This window comes from Sus scrofa, chromosome 2 (genome assembly GCF_000003025.6).
Source record: "Sus scrofa isolate TJ Tabasco breed Duroc chromosome 2, Sscrofa11.1, whole genome shotgun sequence".
NCBI lineage: Eukaryota > Metazoa > Chordata > Mammalia > Artiodactyla > Suidae > Sus > Sus scrofa.
The window spans coordinates 39,592,911-39,612,871 of NC_010444.4; the positions used below are offsets into that span (position 1 = coordinate 39,592,911).

Below are 19,961 nucleotides of genomic sequence, written 5' to 3' on the forward strand. Positions count from 1 at the left end.
CCATCTGTAACTCCGTGACTTTTAAGAACTGTTCCTTAAGCCCATGCCCCTGACTTCTCATTCTTCCTCTTCACTTTAGCTAATGCCACTACTGACACTTCCTTACAGAAAACCACCTCTCCCCAGCCTCTGGGCCTCCAGTCCGGCGGTAGAAATGCACAGGCTTCACACATTGGGATCCTGTGTATTTCTCAAAGAGCACTTGGTTCAAATACTGGTCTTCTCCCCTGTCCCCTCCAAATTTTCCTGGGACTCTTCAGCCAGGTACTCAAGGGTCTTGACTCCTCTTTACATTTTAAGGTGTCTAACAGCAAGAGCTATTATCCTTTTTTTTTTTTTTTTTTTTTTTTTTTTTTTTTTAAATCTTTTTAAGGCTGCACCTGTGGCATATGGAGGTTCCCAGGCTAGGAGTCAAATTGGAGCTGTAGCTACCAGTCTACAGCACAGCCACAGCAATGCAGGATCCAGGCCACATCTGTGACCTACACCGCAGCTCATGGGCAACACCAGATCCTTAACCCACTGAGCGAGGCCAGGGATCAAACCTGTGTCCTCATGGATACTAGTTGAGTTTGTTGCCACTGAGCCATGATGGGAACTCCAGAAGCTATGATCTTTATCTCCATATTCCCTTGCAAGTTTAATGCCAGTGCAGGTACCAGTAAGTGTTTGTTGGATGGATGGACTGATGGATGGATTAAAGAACAGAAGGAAGAATAGACAGACTTGATGAATTAAGAAGAAAACCAGCAAGGTTATCTTACCACCTTTCATCCAGTACAGCAAGGAAGTCCTGGTTATCACAATACTCGGATTAATAAAGTGCTCCTCCCCCAATGCCATTCACAGATTTGACCACTGATAATTGATTATCTCAAGGTGGGAATAAAATCTACTTTGCATTCAAATGCAATAAACAAGGCAGTCATTTGTTGATGATTCAGGAAGCACTGGGACATCTTGCATGGCTCAAGGTTAGGAATCTCCATGGCAATGTACTGTGATATGTGAGAGGGTTTGCAGAGCACTAACTAGGAATCCTGGATAACAAGACATATGTTAGGTGAAACCATAATTAAAAATAAATAATTTTTCTATGGTTCCCCCCCTATTTTTTTTGTTATTATTTATTTATTTATTTATTTATTTATTTTTTTGGTCTTTTAAGGGCCAGACCCATGGCACATGGAGGTTCCCAGGCTAGGGGTTGAATCGGAGCTGTTACACTAGATTACACTACACCACAGCCACAGCAACGAGGGATCTGAGCTGCATCTGCAACCTCCACCACAGCTCACAGCAACACCAGATCCTTAACCCACTAAGCAAGGCCAGTGATGGAATCTGGGTCCTCATGGATGCTAGTCAGATTCATTTCCGCTGAGCCACGATGGAAACTCCTCTATAGTCCCTTATGAATGGAGTCTTATAAAGCTAGAATGAACAGGATAAACTTTCAACCAGATGACCTTATAAATCAGCAGAGACACGAACACACATACACACCCCAAAGTGCATGAGGCCTGGCTCCTCCCCTCTGACTTGACTGGCAGACTTAAACTCAGAAAATCAGCAGTAAAAGTCATCAAACATCCTGGCCACAGATCACATTAAAACATCTCACCCTCGTCTCCCACTTAATCCCGGCCCTGCCCTCCTCCCAGTTCTCCTTACCCTTGCCAACTAGACAAGGCCCACGCTTGTTTGACCGTTTCCCAATCCCACCAGCCACAGATGGGGTGAGGCAGAAGAAACACACGCCAAACAAGTCAGGCTGCTATTATTTATAACTTGGCTCCTTTGCGCTTGAAGGTAGAAGAACCGGTTCCATGGTACACGGTTTCTCCACTGCCAGAGGAGGAAGAAGGGCTAGGCTTCCTGGGCCTGTGGTCCTTCGCCCCTAGCGCACTGCTTAAGCAGCCATCCAACAGCTCCGGCTCACAAGCGCTTTCCTTTGCCAAGGCACTCTGCTTTTCCTCCATTAATTGCATGCAGCATCTCAATGAATCCTCACAACATCTTTCCAGGGCCTGGACCACTACTCATTATGCAGATGGGGAAGTAGGTGCTCTGAAAGGGTAAGGATCTCACATACACTGCATAGGATTTGAACTTGCATCTGTCCTCATCAGGAAGGTATGCTCCTACCATTTCAGGAGATTACTTGGAAGGACAAAACATTTCCCAGTGCCACATGCTCTCTAGTCCTCTGCCTCTGCCCCAAAGTAAGCAGCTGTGGCAGCCTCTACAACCAGAGAGGATCATTAAAGGGTGAGTGATACTCCCTAGGTTGGTTCTTAATGCATAGCTAAGGTTCTTAATGCATAGCTAAGGTACTCTGCGCAATCAGAGGCTCCATCTGAGTTAAACAGATGCCCTGGCGATTCTGCTGCGTAGTTTTGATACATAGCACCAGCACGATATGCCCACCTGGGGGTTTGTTGGTGCCAAGAATGAACAGAAGGGAATGTATTGCAGAAATATTAACCTTGGCAGTCTTCTGCCACAGTAAACCGCTGGCTGAGCTTTAATGAAATCTTGCACAAGAGCAGAAACATCTGTATTGCTGGTAAAAATAAATCCCAGCCTGGAACGCATAACTGTCTTTGCACAAGGACACAGAAAACCTGGAGAGAAAGGAAAGGAAGCCTTTCCCTGTGATCCAAATAACTATAACAAACAGAGGAGGGGGCTGCTCCCCTCTGTCTATGTTCCCTGGTTAGGCTCACTACCTTCTTGCAAATAAGGATGTGTTCCAATTTGCTCAACTTAAGCTTTCCTAGCAGGCTCTTTAGTGCAGGAGAGCAAAGGTCCTACAAACTGCCAGTCCTGCCACTGATCCTCTCTCATCCCCACAAAACCATTCTCCCAGGATGAATAAACACCGTGCCAACATGATGAGGCCTAAGTGCTTTGTTAATTATCCTGAATTAATCACTCATCCAGGCCAAAATTAAAGTATGGACATTGTCTTATTTAAAAGGTAGAAGAGGCTGATGGGATTAAGAAGGTGGAACAGAAGGACTGGAGCTCAACTTCTCTCCTAAAAACAACAAAATTCACAACTAAAGGCTGAGCAATCTTCAACCAAATGAACCAGAAACCTTAAAAAAAGATACCCTGCTAACAACCTTAAAAGGATAAATCGACAATAACACAATTACAGTGGGGGACTTTAACACCCACTTACACCAATGGACAGATCATCCAGACAGAAAATCAATGAGGAAACACAGGCCCTGAATGAAGCATTAGACCAGATGGACATAATAGATATTTATAGGACATTCCATCCAAAAGCAAAAGAATATACATTTTTCTCAAGTGCACATGGAACATTCTCTAAGATTGATCACATCCTGGGCTACAAATCAAACCTCGGTAACTTTAAGAAAATTGAAATCATATCAAGCATCTTTTCCGACCACAACACTGTATGACTAGAAATCAACCACGAGGAAAAAAACTGCAAAAAACACAAACATGCGGAGACTCAACAACATGCTACTAAACAACCAATGGATCACTGAAGAAATCAAAGAGGAAATTAAAAAATACCCAGAAGCAAATGACAACAAAGATACGACACTCCAAAATCTATGGGATGCAGCAAAAGCCATTATAAGAGGAAAGTTTATAGCAGTACAAGCCCAGCTCAGGAAACAAGAAAAAGCTCAAATAAACGACCTAACTTTACATCTAAAGCAGCTAGAGAGAGAAGAACGGACAAGACCTAAAGTTAGTAGAAGGAAAGCAATCATGAAGATCAGAGCAGAAATTAATGAAATAGAAACAAAGAAAACCATAGAAAATATCAATGAAATGAAAAGCTGGTTCTTTGAAAAGATCAACAAAATTGATAAGCTCTTAGCCAGACTTACCAAGAAAAAAAGAGAGAGGACTCAAATCAATAAAATTAGAAATGAAAAAGAAGTAACAACGGACATCACAGAAATACAAAGGATCCTAAGAGACAACTATACGCAACTATACGCCAATAAAATGGAAAACCTAGAAGAAATGGACAAATTCTTAGAAAGGTACAATCTTCCAAGACTAAACCAAGATGAAACAGAAAACATGAACGGACCAATCATAAGTACTGAAATTGAAACTGTGATTTAAAAACTTCCAACAAACAAAAGTCCAGGACCAGATGGCTTCACAGGCAAATTCTATCAAACATTCAGAGAAGAGCTGACACCTATCCTGCTGAAACTATTCCAAAAAATCACAGAGGAAGGGACACTCCCAAACTCATTCTATGAGGCCACCATCAACCTCACACCAAAACCAGACAAAGATACCACAAAAAAAGAAAATTACAGGCCAATTTCACTGATGAACATCAACGCAAAAATCTTCAACAAAATACTAGCAAACTGAATGCAACAATACATTAAAAGGATTGTACTTCATGATCAAGTGGGATTTATTTATCCCATGGATGCAACGGTTCTTCAATATCCACAAATCAATCAGTGTGATACACCACATTAATAAACTGGAGAATAAAAACCCTTCAAAAAGTGGGCATAGAGGAAACCTACCTCAACACAATAAAGGCCATATATGACAAACCAATAGGCAACATCATTCTCAGTGGTGAAAAGCTGAAAGAATTCTCACTGAGATTAGGAACAAGATGAGACTGTCCGCTCTCGCCACTCACTATTCAACATAGTCTTGGAAGTCCTAACCACAGCAATCAGAGAGGTAAAAGAGATAAAAGGAATCCAAATTGGAAAGGAAGAAGTAAAATTATCACTATTTGCAGATGACATGATTCTATACCTAGAGAATCCTAAAGAATCTACCACAAAACTGTTAGAGCTCATCCATGAATTTGGCAGTCGCAGAATACAAAATTAATACACAGAAGTTGACAGCATTTCTATATACCAACAATGAAAGATCAGGAAGAGAAATCAGGGAAGCAATCCGTTTACCATCACATTCAAAAGAATAAAATACCTAGGAGTAAACCTACCTAAAGAGACAAAAGACCTGTACTCTGAAAACTATAAGATGCTGATGTAAGAAAACAAAGAGGACACAAATAGATGGAAAGACATACCATGCTCTTGGATTGGAAGAGTCAATATTATCAAAATGACTATGCTATCCAAGGCAATCCACAGATATAATGCAATCCCTATCAAATTACCAAGGACATTTTCCACAGAACTTGAACAAAATATTTCAAAGTTTTTTTGGGAGCACAAAAGACCCAGAATAGCCAAAGATATCCTGAAAAAGATAAATGGAGCTGGAGGAATCAGGCTCCCAGACTTCAGACTATGCTACAAAGCAACAGTCATCAAAACCATATGGTACTGGCACAAAGACAGAAATATAGATCAGTGAAACAGGATAGAAAGCTGAGAATTAAACCCACGCACCTACAGTGAACTCATCTATGACAAAGGAGGCAAGAATATACAATGGAGAAAAGAGTCCCTTCAATAAGCGATGCTGGGAAAACTGGACAGCCACATGGAAAAGAATGAAATGAGAACACTCCCTAACACCATACACAAAAATAAACTCCAGATGGATTAAAGACCTAGATAGAAGACCAGACACTATAAAACTCTCAGAGGAAAACACAGGCCAAACAACCTCTGACATAAATGACAGCAACATCTTCTCAGATCCACCTCCTAGAGTAATGACGGTAAAAACAAAAATAAACAAATGGGACGTAATCAAACTTAAAAGTTTCTTCACAGCAAATGAAACCCTAAACAAAACAAAAAGACAACCCACAGAATGGGAGAAAATCTCTGCAAATGAAGCGACTGACAAGGGATTAATCTCCAAAATTTATAAACAACTTCTGCAGCTCAATACCAAAAAAACAAACAACCCCCTCAAAAAATGGGCAGAAGATCTAAAAAGACCATTCTCCAAAGAAGACATACAGATGGCCAAAAAGCACCTGAAAAGATGTTCAATATCACTCATTGTTAGAGAACTGCAAATCAAAACCACTATGAGATACCACCTTACACCAGCCAGAAGGGCCATCATCAAAAAGTCTACAAACAGTAAGTGCTGGAGAGGGTGTGGAGAAAAAGGAACCCTATCAAACTGTTGATGGGATTGTAAATTGGTGCAACCACTGTGGAAAACAGCATGGAGATTCCTCAGAAAACTAAAAATAGAACTACCATTTGATCCAGCAATCCCACTCCTGGGCATCTACCCAGAGAAAACCATGACTTGAAAAGACACATGTACTCCAATGTTCATTGCAGCACTACTTGTGGAAACAACCTAAGTGCCCATCGACAGAGGAGTGGATCAAGAAGATGTGGTACATATACACAATGGAATATTACTCAGCCATTAAATGGAATGAAATACTGGCATTTTTAGCAGCACAGATGGACCTAGAAATTATCATGCTGAGTGGAATCAATCAGACAATGACACACCAACATCAAATGCTTTCAGTGACATGTGGAATCTGAAAAAAGGACACAATGAACTTCTTTGCAGAATAGATACTGACTCACAGACTTTGAAAAATTTATGGTTACCAAAAGAGACAGTTCAGGGGGTGGGGTGATGCACTGGGGTTGTGGGATGCAAATCCTATAAAATTGGATTGTGATGATAATTGTACAAGTATAAATGTAATAAATTCATTGAGTAATAAAAACTAAAAATAAAAAAATAAAAAATAAATAAGTAAAAAAATAAAAGATAGAGGAGCTCCCGCTGTGATGCAGTGAGTTAAGAACTGACTGCAGTGGCTCGAGTTGCTGCGGAGATGTGGATGTGATCCCCGGCCCAGTGTAGTGGGTTAAAGGATCTGGTATTGCCACAGCTGTGGCTCAGATTCAATCCCTGGCCCAGGAACTTCCATATGCCATGGGAACAGTCATAAAATTTTTTTTTAAAAAATTAAGAGAATCATAAGAAGCCAGTCCACAGATCACAGGTGGAGAGGAAGCCTCCACAATCACATAAAGTTGCTGTATAAACAGGGAATGTGACATCTTCTGTGCTGGGTGGCCTCCTGAAACCAGAACCAGAATCTGACAGTCGCAGGGTTGGAAGCTCTCCTGCCCAATCTCCTTCCTCTTTGATGCACGAATCCCTTAATCAAACCCATGCCAAGTTTCCCCAAACTCCCAGGGCCGAAGGCCTCCCCAGCATCTAAGGAAGCTATCTGATACTATCTCAGAAAAGCTCTTCCTTCTGCTCAACTACATTTTGGTTGTGTTTGGTGGAGAGAAGCCCAGAGATGATTCCTTGCAGCCCTTTAGAGCTAGCTAGAAGATGGCATCTTTCTCTTCCACGAGTCTTTATCTAATCAAAGTATTTCAACTTTCTCTATATTCTCCGTAGAAAAAGACTTCAGTTCTCTGGCACCCTGGCTGTTTTCCTTCAGACAGAGGGGCATGATGGATAAAGATGACAATGATGACTGTTAAAATAGAAGCAATCAGGAGTTCCTGCCGTGGTGCAATGGGATTGGCGGCATCACTGCAAGCACCAGGACGCAGGTTGGATGCCCAGCCCAGAACAGTGGGTTAAAAGGATCCAGTGTTGCTGCAGCTGCAGCTCAGTTCTGATTCCTGGCCTGGGGCAGCCAAAATAAAAATTTTTTGATAAAAGAAAATAAAAGCAATCATCTTAGTTCCCTTTTTTCTTTCTTTCTTCCTTTTTTTTTCTTTTCTTTTCTTTTTTTTTTTTTTCTTTTTTTGGTGTTCTAGGGCCACACTTGTGGCACATGGAGGTTCCTAGGCTAAGTGTCCAATCAGAGCTACAGCTACCAGCCTGCACCACAGCCACAGCAACGCAGCACTGGAGTCGTGTCTGCAACCTACAACACAGCTCACGGCAATGCCAGATCCTTAACCCACTGAGCAAGACCAGGGATCAAACCCACAACCTTATGGTTCCTAGTAGGATTCGTTTCTGCTGCACCACAATGGGAACTCCTTAGCTCTTATTTACTAAGCCTGTACTATGTGGCATACACTGTACAATGCACTTTGCAGGCACCTACTAGAATCCTCACAACAGCAATAGTCAGGACTATATTCTGTCCCTTTTTCATTTTGAGGAAATAGAAGCTCAACAGGGGACATAACTGGCCCAAGGCCACAGAGTGGGTAAGTGGTGGGGTCAGGATTTAAATGCAGACTCACTGTGCTCTTTGTCATCCTGCCTAAAGAGGGCATCAGCTCAGCCACATCTTTCTAAAGGTCCACGACATGAGCTACGGGCATCACACTTTTGTGGGCAGGGCCTGAATCTGCCCTCGTGTACCAGGATAGGTGCAGATCCTGAGTGGCCGTGACGGCACTCCGCCTGGGGAGAGTAACCTTTAGAGTAGGGACGGGAAAAGGAAAGTGGGAGGCAGTGAAGACAAACTCTTCATCACGTCACAATCTGGAGGAATCATGGGCTCGGAGGAGACATAGTAAAGGGAGAGGAACCAGCGAGTGGCACTACGATCTCAGCCCCAGGGCAGCAGCCAGCTGGCAAGGAAGCTGCTTTCTGAGGAGACTCAAGGGGTGCAGGGAGCCAAAGGCCAGTAAGGGGTGGGCCGCCTGATCACGGCCACCTTTGTGCCCACCCTTCTCCACCCTCTAGGCTGTGACGGGACCCTGCTGTTGCCAAACGGGTTGGACTGAGTCACAGACAGTGCAGGTGACCTGTCTGGCTGCCACATCCCTGATCAAAGCTGACTCATTTCAAAGGCGACTGTCAGCAACTTGGGAGATTGCAATCAGACAGGGAAAAATAAACTATAAGGTTCCTTCAGGGGTTAAAAAACAAAACCTCCCCCATAAAATAAAGTTCTCTTTGGTGCCTCTGAAATTCCCAGCCCTAACAACTCCAGGAAGAAATGGATGAGACACAAATTAAAGAATACATTAAGGTCTGAGCTAAGACCCTCATGTTCATTTGGCCTTGTGCTTTGCCCAACATGGGGCAATTCTGCAGTTGTGAGCTTATAGAAATGACCCAAGGCTAGAGGTCAGGTTCAGAGCCCAGCTCTGAGATCCCGACCTAGCCTACCCACACCCTCATGTTTTAATCTCAGTGCAATGAAATGCAAAGAAACTCCAAAGAAAACACATGCGCACACACTACCCTAACCACACATGCACACACATAAACACAAACACATCTCTTTTCCTTCTCTCACCCCCTCACCTTGTCTTTTTCTCTCTTTCTCCAAGGAATCCCCAAGCTACCAAGTTAGAATTTTACTAAGCTTATACCTTACACTCAGCTGAAGCTCAGGTCAAGGCCAGGATTTTCAGAGTAAAAACCATTTGGTCAGGAGAGGAATTTATTAAGCGGGTCACAGGATAGCTCCCTAGAAATGGGAAGAAGAATTGTTTTACATTTAATAGGATGAGGGAAATGGGAATTTTCCTTCTTTCTCAACCCTGGGGATTTAAGAACATCTAAGATACTGACAGATAGGCCAGCTAGGCCCTCTTTCCTTCTGTGGGGCTTTGGGCCATCCCCTAAGTGCTGGAAGGTCCAGAGGATCCCACAAAACCCAGGCTTGTCAGAAGTGGGCCCAGTGCCACTTTCTGTACAGAACGGCCAGCGAGCACAACACATGCAGTTGTGCCAGAGGGGAACTTAGATCTAGCTGTGTGTGGGGTGGGGGGAGGACAGAGGGACAGCAGGGCAATGGAGAGGGGGCTGGGGTGGGGCTTACTGTAAAACCACCACAAATGTCACACCTGCATCAATCAAACAAAGTGTGTCAATTCAGTGAAAAAATGAGGGGCTACCTCGGGCTCTGAGAAACTGCCAAGATACGCTCTTCTGTCCAAGTTTGAGGCCTTGGGCTGAAACCCAGGGGCCAGCAGTTAAAACAATTTCTCCATCAAATTACTCTCCTGAAAAGGCACATGTTCCAGCCTCCTCTTGACTGCTGAGTCCACACGCTTGAATCCACACAGAGGCAAGTCTCTCAGGGCTTTGGTGCCCTCACCAGTATATGTGGAATAAGGCAAGAGGGAGACAAATAAAGGGTCTGAACAGCACCCTCACACCTGCTCTCTTCTTGCTACTGGCACCCTTGCGTCTAGGACTCTATTCCCTTCACCATTTGCAGATGCTCTGCAGGAGAAGGAAGCAGATGCTAGACGGTCCTGGCAGAGGTGGCCACAGACTTGATGAAGTTCAAGGGGATCCCGCAGCCTCCTCTCCCCCACACCACCAATACAGATGTCCAGGCCAGCTCCAGCCCAGCACCTAGCCTGGCTGTCTAAGGAGGTAACACATTCATTGCCCAGGGCAACCGATGCCAAACTGCACACTTCTGCCCATGCTGGGACGATTGACTGGTTTGCTCTACTTACCTGGGGTTGTTCCTAGCAATGATGTGGGGACAGGGACACAACACCGAGCATGTAGAATTGATTTGGTGAAGATCTGTAATCCAGAATGCCCTCTTTACTCTTCCTCAACACTAAATCCTATAAAACATGTTCGCCACTGATAGTTCCCCACCTGGAGGCCTAGGATCCCCGTGGCCCTCGCAGGTGTAACAGCAGGGTCTCTGAGAGTTCACATGGGCACAAGAATGCTTTCAATCAACCAACAAGAAAAGGTCAAGGACGGTCACATCTGCTGCAGGAAGGGCCCTCAATGACTGCTAAAGTTGATCCATGCCACTCCCCTGCCAAAACTTGCAGTATCGATCTGTAACCCTAAGCACAAAGTCCCAACTTGAGACCCTGGCGAAGTCTTTCAAGGCACAGCCTGTGCTCATTTCTCCTGCATTAACATCCTGGAGGAGATAAGTGCTGGAGGAGTTAAAGGAACACCAGTGAGGGAATGTAAATTGGTGCCACCACTGTGGAAAACAGTACGGAGGTTCCTTAAAAAACTAAAAATAGAGTTACCATATGATCTAGCAATCCCACTCCTGGGCATATACCCAGACAAAACTGTAATCAAAAAGATACATGCTCCTCTGTGTTCATAGCAACACTATCTGTAATAGCCAAGATATGGAAACCACCTAAATGTCCATTGACGGAGGAATAGGTAAAGATATGGTATATACACACACGGTGGAATATTACTCAGCCATAAAAAAGAAGGAAATAATGCCATTTGCAGCAAGATGAATGGACCTAGAGATTATCATAGCAAGCAAAGTCAGAAAGAGAAAGACAAATACCATGTGATATCACTTATATGTGGAATCTAAACTAATACACAAACATATCTATGAAACAGAACAGACTCACAAGTATAGAGAACAGGCTTGTGGCTGCCAAGGTGGGGGGAAGGGAAGGATTGGGAGTTTGGGATTAGCAGATGCAAACTAGTGTACATAGGCTGGATAAACAAGGTCCTCCTACTGTATAGCACAGGGAACTATATTCAATATCCTGTGATAAACCATGACGGGAAAGAACACACTAAAAAGAAAACACCAGCTAGAATCTGGTATGGATTTGTGGACTTTTCTTCCTGGGACCCATAGATTAATGGGAGACAGTCAGGTATACGGGAAAAGCTACAGGCTTTGAACTTAGACTTAAAATCCCCTCCACCATTCACTTGGTAACCTCAGGCAAGTTGCTTAATATTTGTGAATCTCAGTTTTCCCTCTATATGTGCAATGGGTATCATATGCAGGGAGCTATGGAATAACCTATGTAAAGCAGCCAACATAGTGCTTAGATAGAGTGAGCTGAGGACCCCAAAGCCCCTTCCAAAAAGCCCCATGTCCTTTCTAGTCATCCCCGCCCCACACACAAACCACCCTCTCGCCACATCTTTTTAAAGCCATTTTCCCACACCAGTGATGATTTCAAACCAGATTTATGAAAACCCATAACTAGAAGATTAAAATTCCAAATGTCATCTGGATAAGATGGGCCAGATGCTTAGAGAATTGCAAAAACCTCAAGCTCTTTGCACTGGCAGAGAAGGGGGAGCTGTCAAGGAGCTCGTGTCAGAGGGTTTCACCGACTGAGAAGGAGTGCGTTCCATCTATGATGGAGAAGGAAATGTGCATTAGGCGGACAGGGAGGATGCACTGCACCTGCTGGATGAACTCAAACACCATCACGGGGCATTTGCTGAGACAGCTTTTATTCCCTGGGAGGCAACCATGATCCAGGGCTGGTGCACTGGCCCTTCTCCTGGGTGGGTCTGGAATGTGTGTCTGTCTACTCTGAGGCTGCAGGGGACCAGAAGGAGGGGATCAGGCCAGGGCCACTAGGAGAGAAAACCCTGGAGGCTAAATCATTAGCACCAGGTTCACACTAATCAGCTTTAGCAGGTCAGAAGCACCTCCCACTGCTCCCAAGAAGCTGAAAAGGGAAGGTGACCAATATTTCCACCTCTTACAACAAGCATGCCAACCATGATGAGTGCTTCACACCATGACTTCTGAGTCCCTCCAACCCCCTGAGGAGGGTCCATACTGCTATTCCTACCCTGTGGCAGAGAGAGACTAACGCTCAGGGAAGCTGCTCAGGTCCGTTCAGTCCCAGACACAAAAGCACACAGTAGGAATTTGAACCAGGTATTTCTGATGTGAAAATTCATCTGTTGTCCTAGAACCGGCTCCTTTCAGCTCGAGCCATCACATCTTATGGTCCATTTCCACTGAGCCTGGCCCACTCCCACCAGCTGCCATGGGTAGGAACTTAAATCATTAACGTCACTGTCAAAGCGTTTAAAATAAGTACAAAAGAGAAAAAGAGAGAACGGTTTGTACTGGAAAGTTGACCCTGGGCCACAGTCTAAGATCAAAACTATCAGTGAGTGAAGGAAAAATGCTCTTTGGAAGGAATTCGTTTCTGACCAAACTGAAAACCTAAAATCACCTGGGATTCAGGATCTGTTAGGCAAAGAGTTCATCTTCTGGAGTTCCCGTCGTGGCGCAGTGGTTAACGAATCCGACTAGGAACCATGAGGTTGCGGGTTTGGTTCCTGCCCTTGCTCAGTGGGTTAACGATCCGGCGTTGCCGTGAGCTGTGGTGTAGGTTGCAGACGCGGCTCGGATCCCGCGTTGCTGTGGCTCTGGCGTAGGCCGGTGGCTATAGCTCCAATTCAACCCCTAGCCTGGGAACCTCCATATGCCGTGGGAGCGCCCAAGAAATAGCAACAACAACAACCAAAAAAAGCCAAAAAAAAAAAAAAAAAAAAAAAAAAAAGAGTTCATCTTCTTTGAAAGCCCAAAGATGAAGAGGGGAAAAACGTGGAGGAACAAAATCTCACCTAAAGGTCATCTGGGGAGTTCCCACTGTGGCTCAGTGGAAACGAGACTGACTAGCATCCATGGGGATGCAGGTTCAATCCCTGGCCTTGCTCAGTGGGTTAAGGATCCAGCGTTAAGGTCAGCTGTGTTGTAGGTAGCAGACACAGCTAGGAGCCCACGTTGCTGTGGTTCTGGCGTAGGCTGGCAGCTGTAGCTCTAATTTGACCCCTAGTCTGGGAACTTCCATATGCCGCAGGTGTGGCCCTAAAAAGCAAAACAAAAACAAAAACAAAACCTCATCTGGCCTTTTCTCCCTCACATTCTCCTGCTAGATCCATCTGTACCCATCCAGCATGTTGAACTCCTGCTCTCAAACTGCCAGGGAGTGACCCCTCTTAGATGAGATCAAGTCCAGAATCCTCAGCCCAGCATTCATCTGGCCTTTATCTCCCCTCCAGTCTCCCTTCCCTCCAGAGAGAGTCAGGGTAGCTTAGGGGGCACCCTGGCCTCAGTGTCAGCCTAACCTGGGTTTAGCATCATGGCTCAGCTGCCTAACAGTTGCGTGACCCTGGGTGGGTTGCTAAGGCTCTCTGAGGCTAAAATGAGGAGCAATAACTTCCAGAGGAAGAATGGAAATACTGTATGTGAAATATATACAGTATAATGCAGGGAATGTAGGGCCCATTCAGGAAAAAGGAGATTGAGGACTTTTACGTCTTCATGCCAGGAGACTGGGTTGGTAATACTGCATTGCTCCACCTCTGACTTGCCCTCTCTATCATATCCCCTACACACCCTGACCAGAATTCTGCAAGGTCCAGATCAAGCCAATAATGTTCTTTCCGCTGACCGCACCAGCACTGCATGTTACCTATAACTGGGATTTGCACTTACCCTGGTTAGTTTTCTGCCCTATCACCCCATGGTTAGATTGTCTGTTGGCACCTGGCATCCATTTCTGCCCCTGCTATGTTCTCTTCCACCTCTGTGTTGCAGAATCTGGAAGCATATCCCAGACTCCCTTGCATCTGGGGTTCTGGGGATGATTTAGGTTCTTCTAATGACTGGCACCCACGTGAGGTCTGGAAGGCAGGCATGAGGCAGAGGAGGCTGGCAAAAAAATTACAACAGATGGGAGTGACTGCGGAAAGCAGACTCCAAGTTTCAGTATCTCGTCATCAGCTTCATGGGAGTCAGAGGGGGGCGGCTAGGGGCCACAGGGGCATATAATAGCCCTAACATAACACGCCCTCTAGATCTCAGCTGTGGTGGTTTGGCCTTAAGCTGAAGAGTCCAACTGCACCCTCCTAATTTCTGCCCAAATCCCAATTTGTATGTTACCAATTCCCTGTATTAAATCCCCTCCTACTTGAGTGACCTAGAATGGTTCCTACTTCCTGAGCTGATGCCAACTTAGTAAGTTCCCAGTTTGCTTTTCAGTTTCTCAAGCTCCACAATTATGTATCACATTGTCTACATGGAGTTGAGTGCTTAGCTCTGGTTGTAAAAGCAGCTCCCTAGATGAGTCCATCAGGGATCTACATTTATTTTCATTCTCATTGCCGACTCAGCTAAGCAGCCACCTCCCCACAGCACCTCTCAAGGCCATTAGCCTATGGAATTGACAGATGAGAGTGTATATTACCCAACAGTGCCCACAGCCAAGCAGGATTCCGAGTAGCTATAAGATCGTACAATGGGAAAAAGAAATAACTGCCAACATTTGTCCCAAAGCAAACCTGGATGACAAAAAGCGGATCTGTCCCCAGAACAAACTTTCATTACACTCACAGGTGGCAAACTCAGCACTAAGAGTTAGACAAAAGCTTCCTGATCATTCTGTGAGCTTTGCTAGCTCCTCTTCCTTTGCCTCGTCTATCTTTTCTGTCTGGTCAGTAAGAGTTAGATTTACTTTATAAATCTGTGTTTTATATAGAGTGTGGCAGAAAAGCCCCTGGTGATGTGCTTTGTAAAGTTTTAGATGGCATATTGGTGAACATCGTATTGACTCTCTATGTATTTATTTTTGTGATTAATTTCTACTGTGCCCAACGATACTGCTTTTGCATTTGTAGCTGGAATATGTACTCTCCTCTTGGAATAAATTTCTTCAAATAAAGTATCACTTTGAAGAAAACTAGAAAGTAAATAAGCAGATCAACTGAGAGACAAATACTGCAAAAATGATGAATATGGTATAAGAAGGACTATGCATGGGTGACACTGATTTAAATCTCACAAATCTGTGTTCTGGGGAATTTCAAGTGATCTTATCAGGATAGTATGAGATGGCTCTGAGAATGTTCATAATTCATTTTACATAACTTTTGGTCCCACTTCTTTTCTCAGGGTCTTGGGAATAATATGGTCTTCCAGAGAGACTGATATCATCAGGAATCTTTTTTTTTTTTTTTTTTTTTGTCTTTTTTAGGGCTGCACCCACAGAATATGGAGGTTTCCAGGCTAGGGGTCTAATCGGAGCTGTAGTCGCTGGCCTATGCCACAACCACAGCCATGCCAGATCTGAGCCACATCTGTGACCTACACCACAGCTCACAGCAATGCTGGATCCCTAACCCACTGAGCAAGGCCAGGGGTCGAACCTGCCTCTTCATGAATATTAGTCAGATTCATTTCTGCTGAGCCACGATGGGAACTCCAGAATCTTAACATTCTTTTGCAAACTGTGGCCCTTGGGCAGGTTATTCAACCTCATTTGTTTTACTCCTGTGCCTGGGAAAGGGAGCCAGTGAGCGTGCCTACTTACTCCACGGGATGCTAAAGAGGACGGAAAGATGCAGCCATGCCTCCTAAATTAAATCATTCATTTCAATGACGTCTTATTCGAACTTATTTATTTAGATGCAGTTATTGACACATATAATCCTAGTGTTGTAGGAGAAAGGTTTGCAATAGATTATTCCAATGTATGAGTGTTAACGGGGGAAGTATTAGCAATCAGAATATACCTTTTTTTTTTTTTTGTCTTTTTGCCATTTCTTGGGCCGCTCCCGCAGCATGTGGAGGTTCCCAGGCTAGGGGTCGAATCAGAGCTGTAGCTGCCAGCCTACGCCAGAGCCACAGCAACGCAGGATCTGAGCCGCGTCTGCGACCTACACCACAGCTCACGGCAACGCCGGATCGTTAACCCACTGAGCAAGAGCAGGGATCGAACCCGCAACCTCATGGTTCCTAGTCGGATTCGTTAACCACTGCGCCACAACGGGAACTCCAGAATATACCTTTTTTAAAAGTACTTGTATATTTTGGGTCCCTGTGAGTATTCATGAACATAAATGATACCGATGCTAGAACGAATGGCTTCCCTCCCCTCGCTTCCTGCAGAGAGACAGAAAGAGTTTCTAAGCAATTCTCAAGAGTCATGGGCTTCTCCTCTTCCAACTGGCTGCCCCCCTTCCCCAAACTGAACCAAGATGTGACCACAAAAGGTCACATGCCTATACTCCAGAGTCTGCAGTGGGATGCAAACACACCAGATCTCTTCTTAGGAGCTGGCTCCCAAGTCTGGAAACAACAATGGTGTTGGTATACAGTTGGTGCCAAATAAAAGTAGCACTAGGCTGTGGCTGATTCCCTCAGCCAGAGACATATGGCTGCAAAGCTAAAGTAACCCCAGGATGCAGATTCCTAGTTACGAGAGGGGAAGGAGGTGGGTGATTTTCTCTCTAGCCATCCCGTAAAAATACTACTGGCACTTAGGGTCCCCCCACAGCCTGGCATGAGACGGCACAAGAGAAAAGATTGAGAATAAAGCTGAGGAAGTAACTCACCACTAACAGTGCAGGATGAGGCCAAATTCCCTGTGGACCTACCATGGTCATATTTGTCAGAGATCTCACAAAGCACATCCTAAAATATGTTTGATAAGGGAGTCTTCTGGGGAAAGGGTGGTGATATTCATTGTAAACAACCCATTGGCCCACAGGGCCATCCCTGCTACACGGGCAGCCCTGTGTTGGGTCCTTCAGCAGCTACGGCTTGTCCATGAGACGAGGACCACAGAGAGGATTTGAGAAATGCAATTTAAGAAAGAATCCACACAGGAGTTGCCGCTGTGGCTCAGCAGTAATGAATCTGACTAGAATCCATGATGATATGGGTTCGATCCCTGGCCTCGCTCAATGGGTTAAGGATCCAGCGTTGCCGTGAGCTGTGGTGTAGGTCACAGATGCAGCTTGGATCTGGCATTGCTGTGGCTGTGGCGTAGGTCAGCAGCTGCAGCTCTGATTCAACCCCTAGCCTAGGAACGTCCATATGTTGTATGTGAGGCCCTAAAAAGAAAAAGAAAAAAAAAAAAGAAAGAGTCCACATGCCCTCTAACCCTTATAACAGCTGTTGGTGTGGGATCCTAACAAGAGCTTCAGGGAGGAAGATGCTGGCTGGCTCAGGTGAGCTGAAAAGGAAGCCTCCTTCTAACTCCAAGTACAGATGTTCCTTTTCAGAGGACCCCACCAAGCACTTTGCCCATTAGTTTGATCATCTGTTCATTTGACAAATATTTATTGGCCCCTACCTTTGAACCAGATACCGTGCTAGGTGTCAGGGATTCGAGAGAAAATCAGGTAGACATGTCCCTGAAGTCGTGGAATTTACCTATGAGCTTGGTGAGATGGATGATAATACATTTATGAACAAGACAATTTCTGTGTGCGTGGTGTGTTAGGAGGGAAGGAAGGAGAGCGGCAGAGGTAGTGACTGAAGGGGGCACTACTATGACGTGGTAGGCGGGGCACGAAACCTCTGAGGCTACAAGAAGGAAACACCATGTGAAGAGCCAGGTAAGAATATTCCAGGCAAAGCGTTCCCATCATGGCTCAGTGGAAACGGGTCTGACTGGCATCCACGAGGACACGGGTTCAATCCCTGGCCTCGCTCAGTGGGTTAAGGATCCGGCATTGCTGTGGTGTGGTGTAGGTTGCAGATACGGCTCGGATCTGGTGTTGCTATGGCTGTGGTGCAGGCCAGCAGCTACAGCTCCGATTGGACCCCTAGCCTGGGAACCTCCATGTGCCACGGGTGCAGCCCAAGAAAAGAAAGGAAAAGAAAAGTAAAGAAAAGAAAAGAAAAGAAAGGAAAGGAAAGGAAAGGAAAGGAAAGGAAAGGAAAGGAAAGAAAAGGAAAGGAAAGGAAAGGGAAGGAAAGGAAAGGAAAGGAAAGGAAAGGAAAGGAAAAGAAAAGAAAAGAAAAGAAAAGAAAAGAAAAGAAAAGAAAAGAAAAGAAAAGAAAAAAGAAAAGAAAAGAAAAAGAAAAAGAATATTCCAGGCAAGAGAACAGCCAAGACAAAGGCCCAGAGGTGGGAAAGCGTCTAAAATTGTGAGAGGAACAGAAAGGCAACCCCAGTGCCTGCTGTCAAAGAGAAAAGGGTAACATGGGGGCATGTCAGGAGGTAGGTAGGGGCCAGATGATGCAGGACCCCACAAGCCATGATGATGGGGGGAGGCGATTTTATTCAGCATGCATTGGGCAGCCCCGGGAAGGTTTCAACAGGGAGCAACATGATCTAAGTTTTCAAAAGGTCCCTCTGGCCCCTTGCGGAGGATGAACAGAGAGGCAGGGTCAGGGCTGCAAACCAGGGAGCCTAATGACCTGGTTGCTGGAACAGTCCAGGTGCAAGAGGCTTGGGCCAGGTGACGGTAGCAGAAAGGAAGTAAAGAAAAGCAATTGAAAAAAACTAGGCACACTTTGGCACTGAATCAAAGCTTCCTGAATGAATAAATTATAACTTGGCTGGAATTTTACCAGATCTGATTGGTTGTCTAAATTTGACTGTTATAAGAAGTGAAACTGATCATACGCTCAGCCACTAGTTCCTAACTCATAGATGGGCAGCAAACATCTTTGAATTTAACAATCCATCGGTGCTATCTAAAGTAAGTACTTAGACAAGCTTGGGGCAGCATCTCTTTCTGTAGTAAAGAAAAATGGTTCGCCCAGAAGCCGGCTATCCGGAGCTCCCTTGTCGGTCTTCCACTGCCTCCTACCTGCCCCCACAGCCGGAGCTCACGCTCCCTTTGCAGTTTCGATGTTAAGAGCCCGAAACCTCCCCAGAAGGAACTGTAACTTCCAAGGAAGAATGTGGTCTGGCATTATGCTTCGGTAAACCCAGAAGGCATACTGAGATAAGAGTATTATGGGCACCTATTAATGAAGCCGGAAGTCCCGAATACAGAAGAGATGTCCCAAAGGGAGACATAAACCAGAGCCTGCATCCAGGCAGAGGCTGAGTTCCATAGCTGTTGGCAAGTTTGCAGAGAAGGCCTTTGCTTCCTGGCTTCCTCAAAGAGCAATGGAGCGGTGGGTGGGGGTGGGGGGGAGTAGCAGGAGGAACAGAGGTTTTTCTCCATCGCTCTGGAAGCCTGATGCACATGCCCGACAGTTCGTTAGGTCATCAGTGGTCCTGGAAAATGGGTCTTGGTTGCAAGGAGCGCTCTCCCTTGCAGCAGACCGTGGTGCTGGGCTTGGCACCAAGAGAGGGGGCTGTGCTTTCTATTGTTTAGAACCAAATCCTCCTGGTAGTGAGGGCTCTGACTTCCCAAAAAAATCTTATGGGGGAGAGTGGGGAGGCTAAGGGATCATGAAGTTCACCGGCACAGGACGTTCCTAAAGCCTATGACCTGGACCTAAAGAAAAACATAATTTGTTAGGGAAACAGGCAAGAAGGAAGGTTCTTCCTTCAGTTTCTGACTTGAATCACCTCCCCCTACCATCGAGGTATGTAAATTAGCCC

At 45.2% G+C, this 19,961-nt stretch overlaps 1 protein-coding gene across 13 annotated transcripts in view; it reads right to left on the reverse strand.

The window, feature by feature from the left end:
• NAV2 (neuron navigator 2) overlaps positions 1-19,961 on the reverse strand; it is an 819,601-nt gene that overhangs the window by 328,972 nt on the left and 470,668 nt on the right. The window lies entirely within an intron of this gene.